Source organism: Aotus nancymaae, unplaced genomic scaffold (genome assembly GCF_030222135.1).
Source record: "Aotus nancymaae isolate 86718 unplaced genomic scaffold, 86718_ANA_hifiasm-v0.15.2.pri h1tg000025l, whole genome shotgun sequence".
Lineage (NCBI taxonomy): Eukaryota > Metazoa > Chordata > Mammalia > Primates > Aotidae > Aotus > Aotus nancymaae.
In genome coordinates, this window is record NW_026988438.1 from 21247178 (window position 1) to 21263700 (window position 16523).

The 16523-nt window shown below is 35.6% G+C and overlaps 2 pseudogenes; both read right to left on the reverse strand.

Moving 5' to 3' along the window:
- Positions 1-613: 613 nt before the first annotated feature.
- On the reverse strand, positions 614-1141 carry LOC105716240 (nuclear cap-binding protein subunit 2-like; annotated as a pseudogene).
- A 10578-nt stretch (positions 1142-11719) lies between these two features.
- Positions 11720-13149, reverse strand: LOC105716285 (elongation factor 1-alpha 1-like; annotated as a pseudogene).
- Positions 13150-16523: the final 3374 nt, after the last annotated feature.

Below are 16523 nucleotides of genomic sequence, written 5' to 3' on the forward strand. Positions count from 1 at the left end.
ACATTCATAGAAAACAAATTCCATTGTCAAACACCTGTTCCTAATTCAGTGCAAAGCAATACAACATGGCACAACTCCATTTGTTTTGTTTTATGTTTTGCTTTGTAGAGAAGATGGTCTTGCTATGTTGCCCAGTCTGGTCTCAAACTCCTGGCCTCAAGCTATCCTTCCTCTTCAGCCTCCCAAAGTATTGGGATTCCAGGTGTGAGCCATGCCTGGCCCCATCTCCAATTATTAGGCTATATCTCATGCAAACTTAAAATTTAAAAAATAACTCCGGGCCCCAATGTAGATCATGAACCTACTTAAGACTCAATATGGTAAAAACAAATTTTTTAATTTTTCTATTCTTTCTAAAAGAAGTGTAGTGGTTTTGGCTAAAGACTAATCAACATTATAGATCCAATCCGTTGTCAAAGAACATAATTTCTGACCCGGTAACAAAACTATTCTGATAATCCGACACATGGCCGAGATTCTCAGACAAGAATTAAAGGCATTCTTTTGGATTCTGTCCTTTAATAACTTTCAGAGGAAAATCATGAAGAGACTTCCAGCTCAGTAAAGGCACTGATCAAAGCTTGGCAAAAATGGGCTCATTCGCAGAATTTAGGTGATGTTCCTCAACAAATTCAGCAGGCCAAAGGAGTTTTTTCACTGATGTGCTCTCTCCACTCGTCGGTCCTGTGCCAGTTTTCCATAACTTCCTCTCCCAGCATCATAGTCCCGCCTATACTCATCCGGTACCTGGCCCCAGATCGCCCACGGTCCTACCGCCTGCCCTCCTTAAAGCCTGCGTCCCAATCTGTGTGAATGATTCAGTCATCCAGACGGGTTCCATTTACGTACCGCACAGCATTTTTTGCATCTGCTGGTGAGTAATACTCCACGAAACAGAACCTACATGCTGTTTTCTTCATTTTATCCAGACCCATAATGATTTTATGCCACCACTTTTGCTGAAAAGTTCATAGATTTGTTCTTCAGTTGTGTAAAAAGAAAGATTTCCAGCCTATAACGTACAGCTTTTCTTCAGTAATTTTTCTTGTTTTTCATTGTCACCCTGGAAGTGCTGGTCCTGGTACTGGCTCAGTTCCCAGTAGGAGTCGCTGCACAGCGCCTTCAGGAGGCCCCAGGACATAGTGCAGAGAAACAGATGAGGATATGGAGACTCCTAGCACTGAAATTTTTTAATTTCCTTCTAAATTTCTTCTTTAATAACCCATTGGCCATTCAGTAGCATATTGTTTAATTTCCATTTGTTCGTATATTTTCCAAAATTCCTCTTGTTATTGGTTTCTACTTTCATTCCATCATCGTCAGAGAAGATGCTTGATATTATTTCAACTTTTTTGAATTTTTTAAGATTTGTTTTGTGACCTAACTTATGGTCTATCCTTGATAATGACCCATGTACTGAAGAAAAGAATAAGTATTCTGCAGCCATTGGGTGAAATACTCCATAAATATCTACTGAGTCCATTTGGTCTACAGTGCAGATTAAGTCTGATGTTTCTTTTTTTGATTTTCTGCCTGAAAGAGCTGTCAAATGCTGAAAGTGGGATGTTGAAGTCACCAGCTATTTTTTTTAATTGGAATCTATCTCTCTCTTTAGCTCTAATAATATTTGCTTTATATATCTAGGTGCTCAAGTGTTGGGTGTATATGTATTTACAATGATTATATCGCTGCTGAGTTGGCCCTTTTATCATTATATAGTGACCTTCTCTGTCTCTTCTTATAGTTTATTTCTTGAAATATGTTTTCTATGATAAAAATATAACTACTACTGCTACTGTTTCTTGGAGTACCTTTTCTCATGCCTTTATTTTCAGTCTACATATGTCTTTATAGGAAACGTGTGTATGTAGGCAACAGATTATCGAATTTTGTTTCCTAATTCATTCATCACTTCATGTATTTTTTAAACTGAGGATTAAAGTAATGTAAAGGTAACTAATAAAAACTACAGTCCATTTCATCAAATCAGTGCAGGAAATTAAAACAGATTAGGAAATGATTACTAATACAACACAAGTTAGAAAAAAGTTCAAAGCAAGTTAAGAAAGAGCATAAAAAATAAGGAAAAAATGGAGGAAATAAGTGCACATATACAAGTAATAAAGATAATATAAGTGAACTAAGATGAGCCATGGAAGGACAAAGTTCATCAGAGTAGAAAAATAGTCATTGAGTTCATTACATCTTTTTTCCCAACATCTCTGCTGGTGGAATCTTGACACAGAGACATGGCATGTCACTTATGTTAGCTAGGAGGGAAGGCCATCTACTAAACATTTCGGGGCCACTATAGTTCAATGTAAAAACATAGATATAGATCATAGAGTTTTAAGTTAGGGTTATCTAGAGAAACATTCTTGAGAAATGAAAAAAACTGATATCAAAGGTCCATTATCCCCTCCCCAGTTAGCAGTAACCAATATAATTCATATTTAAATTATTAAATTGAAATTGGACAATGGCAATTGGTGTGTGTATATATATAGAGAGAGCATATATATAGAGAGAGTATATATATATACACACACACATACACACACATATATATGTAAATTTGAGTGTCACACTAATTGTATTGCTAATACTATCAAATAATTTTCTGGATCCAGTTAAAATGTTTTTTTTAAGGTATGTTTTACCCATACTTCATCTTTCATATCTCCTGCTATTTAGTCCTGTGGCTGATTATCTCTGTTTTAATGTTTATACACATATAAGCATTAGCCTCTTTTGCTCATTAAATGTTATGTTCCATGGAGTTCAAATATATATACATTTTTCTTCCTAATGCAGAGCTTTGTTCACAATGGATGGCCTTTTTGTTTTTCTACAGGGAGATAATAACAGCAATGCCAGGGCTGGTGGCAGGGTGTCCACCAGAAAGCCTCATGCTCTGTAAGACCTGCTCTATATCTATAAGCAAGTACCACCATCAGAATGATTTACTTACCTTGACTCTATGTGGGATTACACCCGTGGGAATGAATAGACATAAAAATCCTAAATAATGGCAGTAAATTTGCCTAGAAATTGTGCATGTGGGTCATGTAATGTTTGGGCATACATTAAATTCATCATAATAGGTTTGGATATCTTTTCACAATAATTTACGTAGAAAAACAAATTCAGATTTTCACATCCTCAGATAACACGATTCTGTCAAAAGAAGCATTAGTAATTCCCTTAATGATTCATTTTATATTCAACTTCACTGAATGCAGGAGTCTAGAAAAAGGTATCATTTTGCAATAATGTCAAAAACATGTTTCATCTAAATAGCTCAACATATAGTACTCGTAAAATTTAGGTAGAGATAATTTATACCTTTCTGTGGCCAAAGTCATCTATGGGTTTCCTCAATTTGCTTTTGTCTATAAAATAGACTCAATTTGCTTTACCACATGAAGCACAAATTTGAAATGATGTTTCATAAATCTCTGTCACTGAAAATTAATCTTTAATTTACAAATACTGCTATCATCCTACGAGCTTTATATTGCCAGCTTTGAAAATTGAGTTAGACAACATAATGCTGATTTTCAACCTCACCTGTGAGTAAAGACAAGATGTCTAATAAAATAAGAACATATGAGCCATTATTAAATGTCCCTAAAGATCTTAACATGTACCCTAATAGGGTTCTAAAATCCTGTTTGTCCAAACAGAGTTGCTTTAATAGAGCACTGAAGATAAGTCATTTAAATTGTGTTCACAGTTGTCTATCATAATAACTCCACTTGGTAAATTTCACACACTGTTCATATCTGTTGCATAATGCAAGGAGCTATATAAGATCATTTAAACCTTGTTTGAGAAAATGCATATTACCAAGAGTAAATTCTCTAATTTTAGATCATTGTTTCAACACTATGTACAAGCCACAAGCCCAGTATGAAATGTAATGAAATTAGACTTTATAGTATATATTAAATTATTAATTGGCCAATGTCTAGCTATTTCAAAAACTTCCACTTTAAAAATAGATGCTAGTGTGTGACCTATAAAATTCTTCTTTCTCTTTATTTAACAACACACTGAGTACTTATAAGTACAAGGCATTGTGCTAAGTGTTTTACCTATATTATTGTATTTCATTCTCACGACTCTATAAGGCTGTTGTTCTGTTATTAGCCCCTTTTTACAGAGTAGAAACCATGTCACCGGGAACATAAATCATTCAAGGTCACACAGATAGTGAATAGGATACATTTTACTTTAACTAGTAGACTTCAGGTCTTTTTAAATTACCCTGATTTGATTATTACACCTTGCATACATGACCAAAACATCACCCGTAAATATGTACAATTATGCATCAATTAAAAACAAAATAAAAATTAAAACTAAAAGACTTTAGTTTTCAGAACAGTTTAAGGTTTACAGACAGTTGACAGAAAGTACAGAAAATGACATACACCCTCTTGTTGCTTCTCCTTTCTCCCCCCATACATAGCTTCACCTATTATTAAAATCGTATAACAGTACGGTACATTTGTTAGAGTTGATGATACATGACTATTAACTAAAACACATAGCTTACATTAAGGTTTACTTTTTGAGTTGTACAGTTACCTGGGATACATGCATAATATAATGTATCTGCTATTAAAGTATTACACAGAATAGTTTCACTGTCTTCAAAATTACCTGTGCTTCACATGTTCATTACTCCTGCCAAATCCCTAGAAACCACTGATTGTTTTACTGTCCCTATTGTTTTGCTTTTTTCTGAATACAGTTGGAATCATACAATATTTAGCCTTTTCAGACTGGTTTCTCTCACTAAGTAATATGTATTTAAGGTACTTCTATATCTTTTCATGGCTGGATATCTCATTTTTTAAAATCATTTAATAAATGGTATTGAGAAAACATGCTAGCAATATGCAGAAAGCTGAAACCGGATGCCTTCCTTACACCTTACACCTTACACAAAAATTAACTCAATATGTATTAAAGACTTAAATGTAAGACCTAAAACCATAAAAACCCTAGAAGAAAACCTAGGCAATCATGGACAAAGACTTCATGACCAAAACACTAAAAGTAGTAGCAACAAAAGCCAAAATAGACAAATGGGATCTAATTAAACCAAAGAGCTTCTGTACAGCAAAAGAAACTATCATCAGAGTGAACAGGCAACCTCCAGAAGGGGAGAAAATTTTTGCAATCTACTCATCTGACAAAGGGCTAATATCCAGAATCTACAAAGAACTTAAACAAATTTACAAGAAAAAAAATACAATTCCATCAAAAAGTGGGCAAAGGATATGAACAGACACTTCTCAAAAGGAGACATTTATGCAGCCAACGAACATATGAAAAAAAGCTCATCATCACTGGTCATTAGAGAAATGCAAATCAAAATCGCAATGAGATACCATTGCATGCCAGTTAGAATAGTGATCATCAAAAAGTCAGGAGACAGCAGATGCTGGAGAGGATGTAGAGAAATAGGAAGGCTTTTACACTGTTGCTGGGAGTACAAATTAGTTCGACCATTGTGGAAGACAGTGTGATGATTCCTCAAGGATCTAGAAATAGAAATACCATTTGACCCAGCAATCCCATTACTGGGTATATACCCAAAGGATTATAAATTGTTCTATTATAAAGACACATGCACACATATAGTTATTGCAGCACTGTTCACAATAGCAAAGACTTGGAACCAACCCACATGCCCATCAGTGATACACTGGATAAAGAAAATGTGGCACATATACACCATGGAATACTATGCCGCCATATAAAAGGATGATTTCATGTCCTTGCAGGGACATAGATGAAGCTGGAAACCATCATTCTCAGCAAACTGACACAAGAACAGAAAACCAAACATCACATGTTCTCATTCATAAGTGGGAGTTGAACAATGAGAACAGATGGAAACAGGGAGGGGAACATCACACACCAGGGCCAGGTGTAGGGGTCTGGGGGAGGCATAGCACTAGGAGAAACACCTCATGTAGATGACGGGGTGATGGATGTACCAAACCACCATGGCACATGGTTACCTATGTAACAAAACTGCACATTCTGCACATGTACCCCAGAACTTAAAGTATAATAATAAAAAAATAAAAATAATAAATTTTAAAAATTACTGAATAATATTCCATTGCATTGTTCTATCACCAATTCAAAGGCATCTTGCTTGCTTCCAGGTTGTGACAATTATGAATAAAGCTGCCAGGATATATATCCAGGAGCTCTGTATTAGTTTTCTATGGCTGCCATAACAAAGTATTACAAACTGAGAGGCTTAAAGCAATAGAAATGTATTATCTCACAGTTGTGGAGCGTAGGAGTCTGAAATCAAGATATCAGCAGGATGGGTTTTCTCTTATGGCCATAATGGAGAATCTGTTTCATGCTTATCTCATAGTGTCTAGAGAATTGTCAGCAATCCTTAGAATTCCTTGGCTTGTAGATGCTAATCTCTGCCTTCACTTCACATGGAATTCTCCCCTGCGTCATCACATTGTCTTTCCCTTGCTCATGTCTGTGTCTGCGTACAAATTTTCCATTTTTATAAGGACATTAGTCATGTGGTATTAGGGCTAACCCAAATGACCTCATTTCAAGTTAGTATCCTCAGTAAAGATTTTATTTCTAAACAAGGTCATATTCTAATGTACTTAGAATAGTACCTTTCTGGGGAGACAAAAATTAACCTGCAACAAACACAATAGCTAGATCTTGTGGTGAGACTATTCTTAGCTTCGTTTTGAAAAAAAAAAAAAAATCTTCCAGATTGTCTTTCAAAGTGGCTATGCCATATCAAATTCCCACGAACAATAAGAGTTCCTGTGGCCCCACATGCTCATCAGCATTTGATGTTGCCAGTGTATTGGATTTTAGTTATTCTAGTTGGTGTATAGTAATATCTTATTGGTTTTCATTTGCAATTCCCTGATCAAGTACAACATGGAACATCACGTCACCCTGTTTGCCATCTGTATATCTTCTTTGCTGAGTTGTCTGTTATCATAGTATGCCCGTTTTTTTAACCGGGCAGTTTGTTTTCTTATTGTTGAGTTTCAAGCATTCTTTGTCTATTTTGGATATGAGTCCCTTATCAGATATCTGTTTTGCAAAGGTTTTTCTCCAAGTTTGCATCCTTTATTTAATTTTCTTAATGGTGTATTTTGTAGATCAGGACCCTTTAATTTTAAGGAAGTCCAGCTTATCATTTTTGTATTTTTTGAATTATTCTTTTGGATTGTGTCTAAAAAGTCATTACTAAACACAGGATCACCTAGACTGTCTTCCATATTATCTTCTAGAGGCTTCATAGTTTGTTTTACATTTAGATCTATGATCTGTTTTTAGTTAATTTTTGTCAAAAACACAAGATTTGGGTCTATATTCATTTTTTGCATGTGAATAGACTGTACCAGTTTTTGAAAAGACTATGATTTTTGCATCAAATTGTGTTTGCTCTTTTGTTAAAGATAAGTTGACCTCATTTGCATTCAATGTGTCTATTTCTAGTTTCTCTATTTTGTCATACAGAAAAGGGTTCTCCATTCTCATACAGTTCTCAGTTCTCTATTCATCTATTTCACCAATATCACATTGTCTCTACTACTTACTGTACCATTATAGTAGTCTTGAAATCAGGCAGTATCAATCCTCCAACTATTTCCCCTTGATATCATTTTGGTTATTCTTTGTTTTTTGCATTTCTGTTTCAATTTTCAAATCAGTTTGTCTATATACACAAAATAATTTTCTAAGATTTTGATTGGGATTGCATTGAATTTATAGATTAAGGTAGGAATAACTGACATCTTCACAATATCAACTCTTTCTTGACATTAACATGGAATATTTCCATTTATTTAAATTGTCTGATTTTTTTAACAGAGCTTTATAATTTTTCTCATACACTTCTTGTATGTTTTTGAGAATTTATATCTAAGTATTTCATTTTTGGAAAAATATTTTGTGTTTTTCTAATTTTCATATTAATGACTTTGTGTTTTTTATTTCAAATGCAGTTGTTCACTGCTGATACATAGGAAAGCAACTGACTTTTAACAAAAAGATTTAACAAAAAGATTTAATTGGACTTACAGTTCCACATGGCTGGCCTCAGAATCACGGTGAGGGGTGAAAGGCACTTCTTACATGGTGGTAGCAAGAGAAAACGAGAGAGAAGCAAAAGCAGAAACCCCTTATAAGCAAGAATAGCATGAGAAAGACCAGCCTCCATGATTCAATTACCTCCCACTGGGTCCCTCCCACAGCATGTGGGAATTCTGAGAGAGAGAATTCAAGCTGAAATTTGGCGGGGACACAGCTAAACCGTATCACCTTGTATCCTGCCAATTTTCTGTAATCACTTATAAGTTCCAGGGCTTGTTTTGTTGATTCTTTAATGCCCTCTCTCACCACTCCTATTCAAAACAAAGGGGATTTTCTATATAAACAATAATATCTATGAATCGTGATTATTTTTTCCTTTCCAATTTGTGCTCTTTTTACTTCCTTTATTCTTTGCATTTTGTTTTGTTTTGTTTTAGTGCATTAGTTGGGACATCCGGTACAGTGCGGAATATGAGTAGTGAGAGGAGATACTCTTGCTTTACTCCTAGAGAGAAAGTTTCTAGTTTGTCACCATTAAGTGTTACGCTAGCCACAGTTTTTTGTAAATGTTCTTTATCATGTTGAAGTCCACCAATATTTCTAGTTTGTAGAGAGTTTTTACCATAAATGTGTTCGATTTTTTTCCAAATACTTTTTCTACATCTATTGATATGATTATGTGATTTTTCTTCTTTAACTTGTTAATGTGATGGATTACATTAATTAATTTTCAAATGTCAAACCAGTCTTGCATAGGATAATTCCCACTTGGTCGTAATTGTATAATTATTTTTATTTTATTTGCTGATATTTTGCTGAGGACTTTTGCATTTCATTTTATTTGCTAATATTGTATCTGCTAATATTTTGCTAAGGATAGTTGCATTTATATTCATAGGGGACATTGATTTGTAGTTCCCTGTCTTTTAATGTCATTGTCTGGTTTTGGCATTGGAGTGCATTTGAAACCATAGTCTGATTCCAGAGCCCATAATCTTAACTACTATATTCTACTATCATACTGTTTTGAGTTTTAATACTTGAGTTTTTATCATGAACTAGGTACTGCTTGATGTTTTCACATATATTATTGAATTTTTCTGGATCATATAGTAGTAGAAAAGATAATCCTGGCAGAAGTAAGCAAATGTGCCTCATTTCTAAAATGGGTGTAATAATAGCATCTTCCCCATGAGATTTTTGTGAGGAATAAACTATGCAGTGAATGACGAAAACCCGATATGCCTAAACACTTCACAAACATATAATGTGTTATCGAGATAAGTCAAATGACAACTGAATTATTTTATGCTCCAAACTAATATATATAAAATACTGTACTACTTATTAGCATAGCGTTTGGCACTTAGTTCATATTTAACAAATCTTGTTGAATCAAATGCATAAATATTTTAGACAATAGTTATAAATTTTCCTTACCTCTTTTTAAGCAAAATTAAGATCAGAAGCTTCAAAATTACTAATACTGGTGATGATAGCTAAAGGAGAAATATAAAATATTTTGAATTTTAGTAATAAAAAAAGTAGCAAATGATCACATTTTTTGATGCAAAATAAATACGTAAATTTCAACTAACACTATACAGATAAAATATCTTTTTGAAATGAGCATAAATACCCTATAAAATGTTGTACTTCATTACATTAGACAATGTCTTTTCATATTAATTATAATGATACTGTAAAAGAGCATGTGAATCTTTCATCAATATGTATTTTTAGTAATTTATTCATGTGAAAATGCCATGGACAAAAAGACTGATGCTTCCAAAGCAATCACACTGTAATACATTTTCTCAGGTACCACCATCCATGAGCACTGAGATTAAAAATATGACCCTTTTCACCATGGCACGGTAGAGGAAATCTAAAGGCCCAATCATAGTTCTTAGCAGAGGTAGAAAGGATCATGCCTCTATTCTTGCTGAAATTTCAATGTGAGGCATAAGTACCTATTTTAGGATCAAGAAAACCTTTGTAATCATGAATGTACCTCTGACCTCCTAACATGCTATTCATTAGAGGAAAGGAATGAGATGTTCCAGAGCAGGGGTCAACCAACTGTGTCCAGTCTCTACATTTTTATTGTACAATTCATAAGTTAATAATGTTTTTAACATTTTTTAAAGGTTATGAAAAAGGGGGAATATGAGACACAGATCATGCATGGCTCACTAAGCCTAAAGTACTTACTATGTGCCTCTTTACCTAATACATCTTTTACAGTGATGAAAATGTTCTGTATCTCTGCTGTTCAGTATGGTAGTCACAAAAACAAATGTAGCCACTGAGTAGTTGAAATGTGACTAGTGCAACTGAGGAAATGAATTTTAGTTGCATTTAATTTTAATTAATTTAAATTTAAATAGCCACATGTATCCGGTGGCTACCAAATTGGACAGCACAGCTTTAGTGCACCATCTCTCCTGTCCCAATAGTTCTGAACCATCAAAACCCCAAAGCAATAGATGAGATAGAGGCCACTATAACCTGATGTGTTCTTAGCTATTTAGTTCATCTAACGCCTCCAAAAACATTTTCCTTTCTGCCATTTTTTATCCCCTTTGATTACACTTCTCTCATTTCTTTCCAATGTATCTTCAGACATGTTACTATACCATTTACCTTGTGTTTTAAGTGGAATGCAGAACAGAATGGCAAGTTAAGACCTGCTTCAGCGTCATTTTGCAAGACCAAGTCAAAACTCTAAATCACCGCCCTTAAAGGAATGTGGCAAATGGAGGTTAGATTCTTTTGGTACTTGATTGAAGGATATGCGTATTCCTCTGATGGGTTATGAATTAATCACTATGTACAAAGTAATTTCTGTATGAAATTCTGAGTTCCAAACTGTTGACTTAAAAACTGGCCACACACTTTTTGATAAATCAGGAATCAATTATGTATAGTTTACAATAAGCAATTACTTATAAGTTTAGGTTCCTACTATTTTTTTTTTCACTAAACTTTGTTGTAACAGGTCTCAAAATTCTGTGACAGATTTTTGGTCAAGTTGTTTCCGTTATAAAGTGCTGATTTTAGGCTGGACACAGTGGCTCATGCCTGTAATCCCAGCACTTTAGGAGGCTGAGCTGGTGGATCATCTGAGGTCAGGAATTTGAGACCAGCCAGGCCAACATAGTGAAACCCCATCTATATGAAAAATACAAAAAAAAATTAGGCAGGCACGGTGGCAGGTGTCTGTAGTCACACTTACTAGGGAGGCTGAGGGAGGAGATTCGCTTGAACCCAAGAGGTAGAGGTTGCATTGAGCTGAGATCATGCCCCACTGCACTCCAGCCTGGGCAACAGAGTGAGACCCTGTCTCCAAAAAAAAAAAAAAAAGTACAGATTCTAAAAACTAACAACTTAAAACTGCCACATGCCCCCCCCCCCAAGAAAAACAAAAGTGGTCCACAAAACATTCTTCTTTCCTTCGGAAGGTTTTATAAGGCATTGTTATCATTAACCCACTAACCAGTCTTTTACTATTAAATTTAAATGGCCTTAAATGGCCATATGGTTTTGAGACCATTCCTCCAACACTGATTAAGACTGGGGTGGCAAGTGTTAGGGATAATATTCATTTAGCCTTCTGGACTTTCTAGGCAGACTTGGTGACCTTGCCAGCTCCAGCAGCCTTCTTGTCCACTGCTTTGATGACACCCATGGTAACTCTCTGTCTCATATCATGAATAGCAAGGCAACCCAAAGGAGGAGAATCTTAGAAGCTCCCAACACACATGGGCTTTCCAGGAACCATATCAACTGACGGCAATATCGCCAGAGTTCAAGAATTCAGGGCCATCTTTCAGCTTCTTACCAGCATGGCAATCAATCTTTTCCTTCAGCTCAACAAACTTGCACGTAATGTGAGCTGTGTGGCAGTCCAGTACAGGGGAATAGCCAGCATTGATTTGGCCTGGATGGTTCAGGATAATCACCTGAGCAGTGAAGTCAGCTGCTTCCAATGGTGGATCATTTTTGTTGTCACCAGTGACACTGCCATGATGAACATTTTTGACAGGCACATTCTTGACATTGAAGGCCACATTGTTCCCAGGAAGAGAGTCACTCAAAGCTTCATTTTTAAAACAGATTTTAAAAACTAACAACTTAAAACTGTCACATGGCCCCCCAAGAAAAAAAAAGTGGCACATTTCAACAGACTTTACTTCAGTTGTAACATTAACTGGAGCAAAGGTGATCACCATACCAGGTTTGAAAATGCCAGTCTCCACTCCACCAATAGGCACAGTACCAATATCACTAATTTTGTAGACATCCTGGAGAGGCAGAGACAAGGGCTTGTCAGTTAGACAAGCTGGTGGTAGGATGCAGTCCAGAGCCTCAAGCAGTGTGGTTTCACTGGCATTGCCATCTTTATGAGTGACTTTCCATCCCTTAAACCAAGGCATGTTAGCACTTGGCTCCAGCACGTTGTCACCATTCCAACCAGAAATTGGCACAAATGCTACTGTGTGGGGTTGTAGTTAATTTTCTTAATGCAAGTGCTGACTTCCTTAATGATTTCCTCATATTTCTTCTGGCTGTCGGATGGCTCAGTGGGATCCATTTTGTTAACACCAACAATTAGTTGTTTCCCACTCAGTGTGTAAGCCAGAAGGACATGCTCTTGGGTCTGCCCATTCTTGGAGAGACCCTCTTCAGATTCACCAACAGCAGCAGCAACAATCAGGACAGCACAGTCAGCCTGAGATGTCCCTATAATCATGGTTTTGACAAAGTCTCTGTGTCCTGAGGAATCAATGATAGTCATGTGGTATTTGCCGGTCTCAAATTTTTGCAGGGAGATACCAATGCTGATACCACATTCATGTTCAGCTTTCAGTTTATCCAAGAGCCAGGCATACTTGGACGAGCCCTTTCTCAACTCAGCAGCTTCCTTCTCAAATTTTTCAAGGGTTCTTTTGTTGATGCCACAGTATTTATAGATCAGATGGCCAGCAGTGGTGGACTTGCCCAATCTATGTGTCCAGTGACGACAATGTTGATATGAGCGTGTTCATTCCCATTTTGGCTCTTGGGGTAGTTTTCAGAACGCTTGTTTTCTGGCAGCAAACCCATTGGGGGAAAAAAAGCTCTACTATTTTTGTAGAACACTTTTTGTTTCCTTGTTAATTCTAAGGGAAAATATATTATACTAGCCTATTGTTGTAAATATCAAAGAAGATTCTTTCAAAAAATGCAAATGTGCTCTGTTTCAGTAGGTCTCAGATGAAACCAAAAACCTTTCTTTTTGACAAGTACACTTAAGCTAAGCTGATGTTGGCAGAGGAGACGGACAGCTCACCCATTTAGTAACACAGTATTAACGAATCCAGAGAAAGATTTGTTGGGAAGTCAGTCAGAACCATAGACTAAGTAAATCTTAGGACTATCAGTTTTCTACATTATGAGACCTTATGCTTTCATGGTTTGTATATCCTGTTTCTTGGGTCTTATATTCCTCAAAAATGACTACTTTTCATTTTTGTCATCTTCTTTCAGAAACAATCAAATGTCCCTTCTTCTGTGAGACCTTCCTTGAATGTCCAGGAAAAATTTGGCTTTCTTTTTTAAATATTATGAATTGCACTTTGTAAACTCTATCAGAGTCTATCACACTGTGTTAAATTTGTTTATTTCACACTAAGAGGAGTCATGTCTTATCATGTAAGTAATTTTGTACCTAAAATATTTTATAGTACATAATTAATGCTCTATAATGTTTGATAAACAGAAAATGAGAAAAAAAATTAGAGCTGACTATAGTTAACTGACATTTTAGTTAGACATGTTAAGTACTTACACTCTTTGCCAGTTTTTAAATTATAATTTTAGTCATACAATTTAAGGTATCAGATTTTAATCTTAAAAAATCCTCAAGGCAAACTAAAAACATTAGCTTAAAAAATTGCTTTAGCATTCACTTTATGTCATCTTTCATTCCAAGTACATAGACTAGGAATTAAAAATTTAAGCCTGACACCTTACACTAAAATTGACTCCAGATGGATTAAAGACTTAAACATAAGGCCTAACACCATAAAAACACTAGAAGGAAACCTAGGCAAAACCATTCAGGACATAGGCGTAGGCAAGGACTTTATGACCAAAACACCAAAAGCATTGGCAACAAAAGCCAAAATAGACAAATGGGACCTAATCAAACTCCACAGCTTCTGCACGGCAAAAGAAACAGTCAATAGAGTGAATCGGCAACCAACAGAAAGGGAAAAAATTTTTGCAGCCTACCCATCTGACAAAGGGCTGATATCCAGAATTTACAACGAGCTAAAAAAGATTTACAAGAAAAAAACAAACAAGCCCATTCAAAAATGGGCGAAGGATATGAACAGATACTTTACAAAAGAAGACATACAAGAGGCCAACAAACATATGAAAAAATGCTCATCATCACTGGTCATTAGAGAAATGCAAATCAAAACTACATTGAGATACCATCTCACGCCAGTTAGAATGGCGATCATTAAAAAATCTGGAGAAAATAGATGCTGGAGAGGATGTGGAGAAATAAGAACACTTTTACACTGTTGGTGGGAGTGTAAATTAGTTCAACCACTGTGGGAAACAGTGTGGCAATTCCTCAAGGACCTAGAAATAGAAATTCCATTTGACCCAGCAATCCCATTACTGGGCATATATCCAAAGGATTATAAATCGTTCTACTATAAGGACACATGCACACGAATGTTCATTGCAGCACAGTTTACAATAGCAAAGACCTGGAACCAACCCAAATGCCCATCGATGATAGACTGGACAGGAAAAATGTGGCACATATACACCATGGAATATTATGCAGCCATTAAAAATGAGGAGTTCGCGTCCTTTGTAGGGACATGGATGAACCTGGAAACCATCATTCTCAGCAAACTGACACAAGAACACAAAACCAAACACCACATGTTCTCACTCATAGGCGGGTGTTGAACAAGGAGAACACATGGACACAGGGAGGGGAGCACTATACACGGGGGTCTGTTGTGGGGGAGTGGGGGGGACAGCGGGGGGGGAGTTGGGGAGGGATAGCATGGGGAGAAATGCCAGATATGGGTGAGGGGGAGGGAGGCAGCAAATCACACTGCCATGAATGCACCTATGCAACAACTTTGCATGTTTTTCACATGTACCCCAAAACCTAAAATGCAATTAAAAAAAAAAAAATTTAAGCCAAGAAAACACATAAATAAAGAGAGATGCTATTTGTAATGAACTGGAAAAGTGCATTCCCTCTCTATCAATATAGGAGTTTCATGAGAGCAGAGACCTTTTATATTTGCAATTCCTACATCAGTGCCTGGCATAGAATTAGTTTTTAATAAACATTTGTTCACTAATTGGAAAAATGGATACATAAATGGGTATATGGATACCATGTGAGGCAGGAGGCCCAACATAGTCAGAGTTTTGAATTTTCAAGAAATACCAGACATCTAGATATTTAAATAAATATAATTTTTTCACATTTTTAAATTCAGAAAAAGAACAAAGAAAAACAAAAATATGCAGACTGAACAAAACTTATTAAATGCAGCCTATGGATCATGAACTTACAATATCTAATAAAAACAAGTAGCAGGAACAAATATTTGTGCAGTAATACAAATCATGAAATATATTTAGTTAGGTTATGTGGGAATTCTTTACAACTTCATATATGATACAAATACTCTGCATGTCGAATCAGCTAGTGCTCTGGTATCTGTTTACCCTTGACAATCTCTTCTTTTCTGAGGTGGCTTTATTCTATCAGAGTGACACTTTCAAAATCAATCACAATCTTCTCAACCTGACAGATTAAAAAGTTTACTGAAAGAAAAATTGGAACACAACACTACATTTAAAACATTTTCCAAAGCTACATTTTTTTCAATAGTTTATTTCATTAACTATAAGCTTCAGGGCAAGATTCTCTGTGTAATGCATGTGCATTATGTGTTAGGACTTAAAATTATAGTTCCAGTTTGCTGATTCCCAAATCAATTAATTCAAGAAGTGAAAATTAGTTTTTGTGCCAAAGTAATTGTTTCTCCTGGAGTTCCTTTTGAACTATAAGTCTATCTTCAATGCATTTCTTTGTTAAGCAAAAATATAAAATGGATAATGGGTAAATGTTGAGAATATCATTCAATCATTTTTAAGTAGTTGTCAAATGCTGTCTTTAAAAAGCTTCTCAAGGGGAAATGGCTATGTCTAGAGTAAGTGATACAAAGCATCATAAAAATATGCCAAATGATTATTATCTGCCAAAAATAGCTAGTAAAGGAAATGAAGATTCTACTCTTGAAAAAAGAAAAGAACAGACCCTTCCTTTACAGTATTTGGAAGGAGTCTGCATGCAGTAAAATTGTATGGGAAAA